Source organism: Helianthus annuus, chromosome 12, assembly GCF_002127325.2.
Source record: "Helianthus annuus cultivar XRQ/B chromosome 12, HanXRQr2.0-SUNRISE, whole genome shotgun sequence".
Classification (NCBI taxonomy): domain Eukaryota; kingdom Viridiplantae; phylum Streptophyta; class Magnoliopsida; order Asterales; family Asteraceae; genus Helianthus; species Helianthus annuus.
The window spans coordinates 70,779,013-70,785,012 of record NC_035444.2 but is presented as its reverse complement, the minus strand read 5'-3'; positions in this window follow the sequence as shown (position 1 = coordinate 70,785,012).

The following is a 6,000-nucleotide window of genomic DNA, read 5'->3' as shown; positions in this document are numbered from 1 at the left end:
TAAAGTAAGAACATGTCTAAACATGTTCAACTCGACAATTTTCAGTTTAAGCTCGGTTTGGAACCGAAAATCGCAAAAGAAGACTTTTGCTTTGACTTTCAGTTCTGGCCCATTTGAGCATAGTTAGAAATGCCTTAGAGCTTATTTAGGACCAGGTTTCATATAAGTATAACCCTCTGTGATTATACAACTTGGTTCAGTAGTTAACCGATTCATATGCATATTTCCGTTAAATGCCTAAATGTTGACTATTATGCCCATATGACCTACCGATGTTTTAAATGAATTTCTATACTTTAGCAGTAAGCAAAAGTTTTAAACTCAGATTTCCAGATTTGACCTTTAAACCTTAGGTGAAATTACCAAAATGCCCTTTCGGTGCATAGTATGGTTAGAAATGATAAATTTCACATATAGGTTATACCCTGCTGATATAACTTAGCAAATTAAGTATTTTTACTCAATACATCAGACCCAAAACTCAGATTTATATTAAACCTCTTTTATAATATTTAAAAATGACCAAAATGCCCTTGCGGGGAATAATTTGAGTTTAAATCCGTTTTGGGCATAATAGAAGATATCTTACCGATGTCACAACATATTTAAGGCATATTAACTTAGGAAACTTGTATATGACTCAAGTGGTTACTCGTTAAGCACTTTTCGCGTTCGGATCGGCTTATGTTACTGGTTTGCATATATTAGCCGAAACGGGTCAAACCATATCATTTTTGTCTCAAAATCCAGAATGTGTTTAAGTTACCCATATTAAACAAGAATACAAGCTTGTCGGGTCAAAACCACATTCTAAACCGGTCTTCGCTTTATCGTGCGTTGAACCGTGTCTTCCTTTTGAAAACTAATCGGTCTAAGTCTAGGCTTAATTAAAGACCCGTTAGGATTCTAATAGGTTATTAAAAACCTTCGTTCCAGATTAGGAGCCCAGTAAAAGCTACATGCACTTGCTGTATTTGATTTATACTTGCTCAGGTAAATACTTTTAACTTATTTTCCCTATACGGGCTTGGGATACGGTATTATAATAATACCGCTTGGTCGGGTATGTAGTCATTTAAATCGGATTGTGATTGATGTATTTACATAACATGTTTTAATCTGTATTATTTGGTGTATGGCCTTTGGGGGTTAAATGACCATGTCCCGGATATCCTTGGCATCATTCAAAGAAATGGCCACGACCTAAGCACGGGGTGTAGGCGTACACCTAACAGTTACATATGTAAAAACTGGTAGTCCACTTAAAGGAATCAACCTTGTGGGTATTATACCTGTGGTGTGTCAGTTAATCTAGACCGGCCCTACAAACCGGCCCTGACGGACGACAAATAAGTAAAACTGTATACAAGATTATTTTTTAAATAATTGTCCCAAGTAATAAAAGATATTTTTGCCTTAGTGCATTCAAATTAATTTTCAAACTCTTTTCAAAATGAGTCAGTTAAGTTGTATTTACCAGTGTAAACTGACGTATTTTCCAAAAAGGCTAAGTGCAGGTACTATACGTAATAGGCTGGCTACTCCAGGCATCAATAATCAAGTCTCGCAAGCTCTAGATGTTAAAGTCTGTTGAACAATTTCCTTTTTCTTTCGATCCGCCTGTGGATCATTTTCAACTATCTTGTGATACTTAATATTACAATTTATTCGGTTGAAATGAATCTATCTTTTGCTTCCGCTGTGCATTTAAATTTGTGTTGTTTGACTATGATGATATCAACTACGTCACGATACTCCTCACCGGGCCCACCGGTAATACGTGGAAATATCGGGGTGTGACAGAATGTTCATACCCTATTAGCCTGTATGGTTTAATGATACCATGGCTAATGTATGTTAGGTCGTCAAGGTGATGACTAGCTATTGTAATGCAATTAAGCAATTGTTTAAATTGATGTTTAGTACCAACCTTCGAGTATGGCAGACTCGGATCAGACAAACAACAGTCGCGATACTAATGATGCGACAAACGCTAATGATGCAACAAATGTGAACCTCAATGTTAATGGAGTTAATCCCCAAGCTGTTATTGACGCGGCTGTTGGAAAAGCTATGAGAAAGGTCATGAAAAAAGTTCAAAGAGCCGAATGCCACTTGCTCTAAATCACATTCCTCTACTCATGAGAAGAGCTTTGTTCATACTTCGAATGCGAAGTATAAACCAAATAAGAAGATATATAAGCAAGGAGCCCCGTTCCTCTAACAGATGTACTTAAAAGTACTTTGTCTCTTGCAAGTCAAGAGACTTCAATGGCAAAAAAGGGCCATTAATTGCATGGAATTGTTGGATGAAATAGAAACCATTATGTGTATCAGCGGTTATGCTGGGAAGGAAATTGTGAGGTATGTATCACATTTGTTCAATGGTGATGCCCTTAGTTGGTGAGCATGTTAATAAAGTCCATAGGAAAGATACCCTTATACAATATGGGATGGTCCAAGTTTATGGACCTTATCAGAAAAACATGTTGTCTGCATGGAAAAGGTGGAATAAGAATTTTCTGACTCTCACCATGAAGGATCTAAACTGTCCACTGTATGTTACAGACTTCAATTCATTGTCTGGGATAGTTCCCTAGTCGGTTAACTCAGAATCTAAGCGTAATGCTCTATATATTGGTGGTTTTGCACCGAAGATAAAAGGGCATGTTAAGACTTCAAAGCCTGATTCTTATAAATCCACTACGGATCGATCTCAGCCACTCGCACTAGATGGGTTAAGAAGTAAATCAGTTAAAACCAAGACTGACGGAAAAAGGAAAAGGGAGGAGGATAACTCCCAGAAATCTAAGAAAAAGGAGAAGCCCAGATTCAATAAGAACTATCAAAAGTCCAGTAAAAATCCTGTATGCAAGACCTGCAACAAAAGGCACTGGGGACAGTGTCGAACGTGCCAAAGGCTAAAGCAATGTGGCATCTGCAAAAGGACTGGCCATCGGTCACATGAATGTAGAAACATAAAGAATGCAATCTGTTTCGGCTGTGGCAAAAAGGGCCACATCAGAACTAACTGCCCTAAAAACTGTCAAGGAAGGTATAGCTAAGTATAGAAAGACTAAGAATAAAAGCGCCTAAACTCTCCTGATGAATGCCAGAGGCAGTTCATATCAATAATGACACCATGTACATCCCTTATCGTGAATCAATTGCTAAGAATTCTGTTTTGATTCAGGTACTACTAAGTCTTCCACATATCATAAGCTTAGCAAACGTTTAGAATTTTCCCATAAAAATTCCAGATATTAAGCATAAGGTAAAACTTACCAACGTAGATTATAGGAACCATTTCTTCTATTCTTGTCAGAAATCCTCATTCATAAAAATCTAGAGTACTTTCTCTCCAGATGGAGTACGACAATGTATGTTATTTTATTTTATTATCTCATTGATTTCTATCAACTGCGAATACCAGACTGTATGATAAAGCGCCATATAAGGATTGGTGTATCTTAATGTGTTCCATAGATTGCTTCCATGCCTGATCAGTATGGAGGTTTAATGCATGGAACCACTGAGATATCCAAATGGTCATATTGTACCAAAGTCAGCTAATGGTATTCAAAGAAGATATCCAGTATAGAAATGTCTGAGAAAGTGTCTTTACTCAAGGCATCCATGCATTCGTAAGGAGAAATATGTCATTTGTATGGCACAGGTAACGATAGATGAACTGAAGCCTGATTTAGAATATCTCTGTCATCTTGGTGTGTCTTAATTGTCTTCGCCCAAGAACTAACATGTTTACCTCATGAGAGGCAAGTGGAGTTAGGATTAACATTCCACCTAGGGCTGCATTTATTGTAAAAACTCCATATCGGTTAGTACCAACAGTAATGGAAGGATTGAAACCCCAATCAAAGGAGTTTTAAGAGAAAGATTCATAAGGCCTAGCTCATCATTCTGAGAGCTCCGGTATTATTATTTAAGAAAGACGGTTCATTATACTTATGCATTGATTACCGCAACCTTATTTAGGTAACGATTGAGAATCGCTATCAGCTGCCCAGGATCGTTGATTTGTTCGACTAACCATGAGGTTAACTATTCCTTAAGATTGATTTAAATAGTAATAGGAATGACTATCTCACCTTAAATAAGTTTTCCTATTACTAATAGTTAGTATATAAGCATCAAGGCTGCTCCTTTGGAGACCTTGTATAGGAAAGAGTGTCAAAACGCCCGTTTAACGGGCAGAAGTTTGGTAAGTCCAATTCTCAGGATCTGAAGTTACTCTGGAGACAACGGATAAGATCATACAAATCTGTGATCGTCTAAAAGCTGTCAGTAATCGGCAGAAAATCAATGTTGATGAGAGTCGCAAACCTCTTGAGTTCTCAATAAGGAACAAGATTCAACAGAAAGTACCACCCTAGAAAGGTGTGTTGCATTCGATGTAACGGACAAGTTAAACTCTATATATATAGGACCATTCGAGAAAATCAGATATGTCAAGACCGATAGCCTATAAGCTAAAACATACCTAAGGAACTTGATGGTATTCACAATGTGTTCCACACTTGTGATTTCAGGATATGTCTAGCCGTTAAGTCAATAACATTATCACATATTGATATGTAGATTAAGAAGAACTTATGGTTTATTGAGAAACCCGTATCGATTAAGGATCGACAGGTTAGGAAGCTTCGAAAAGAAAGTATGTACCTATTGTATAAGTCAACTGGGATGTCGTAGAGGCCCTGAATATGCTTAGAAGGTTAAGTCCATTATACGACAAAGAGTACTTCCATCTTTTTGAGCAAATCTTGAGGTCGAGATTTCTTTTAAGGGGGTGAGGATGTAACACCTCGTAAAATCACGTCAAATGATGTGTTGACACGTGTACTAAACCCTAATGAAGTCAAACGTTGATTATTAAGGACTTTTTTTTGCGAAAATTCAAAAACTTTGAATATGGAAGGAGTAAAAGTGTTAACATGCTAAAACGAAGCCTCTAAAGGACCTTACACGGTATTCATATTTGCAATTTAACCACTTGTTGGTCGAGAGGAGCCGTTTGCGTAATTATCTGAAAGTTTGCAAGTTAAAGGGGTTAAAAGCATCAATATGTTTAATCATACCTCTGAGTGACCTTTTAACAAACCTGAAGCATCGTGATGTTTGATAATACTCACGAGAATGCCTAATATGGACTACATAGGGCTTTGATGTCATTAAACAATAATACGCGCAAGTTTGTGTGAAAAAGGGACCAAAAGCATCAACATCTAAAACTACACCTTTGAGTGGCCATTTAAGCAAACTGGAGTGTCGTAATATTCGGTCATACTCTCAGGAATGCTTAATTGGGCCATGAAAGGCTTTAATATCATTAAACGATATTACGCACAACTTTGTGCGTTAAAAGGAATAAAAGTGTCAATATGTGAAACTACACCTTTGAGACTTCTATGTCGTTCCGTGAAAATGCGCGCGAGTTCGCAAATTAAGGGGTTAAAAGCGGCAACGCGTGAAACTACACTTTAGGATGATCTTTTAAAAGAACCGGGAACTCCGTGATGCTCGGTCATACTACCGGATGTTCCAGATGGGCCATTAGAAGTTTATCTATCTTATATTAACATAATATAATGGATACATAAGTTTTGTGCCATTTATGTCATTTATAAAAACTAATTAATGTTTAAAAGATAACAGGAACCAATTCTACCAAGCTGCTAAAGCTGAAACCCGGACCAGCATCGCTTGCGGGTCGCGTAGGTCTGCCGAACAATTGGTCGCTAATGATCTATGTACCTTATAAATAATAATATGTTCGAATATGATAAATAAGTGCCAAAAATGCAAACTTTAAAAGTTAAAAGTGTGTAAAAGAGGACAGGGACCAAAACAACACATCGACCAAACTTTTAAGTTGGGCGGGACCTCACTCGCGGGCCGTGTAGATGAAGGCCGGGGCGTTCGCGGGCCGCCAGAGCCCAGTATCTGCAGTTTATATATATATATATATATATATATATA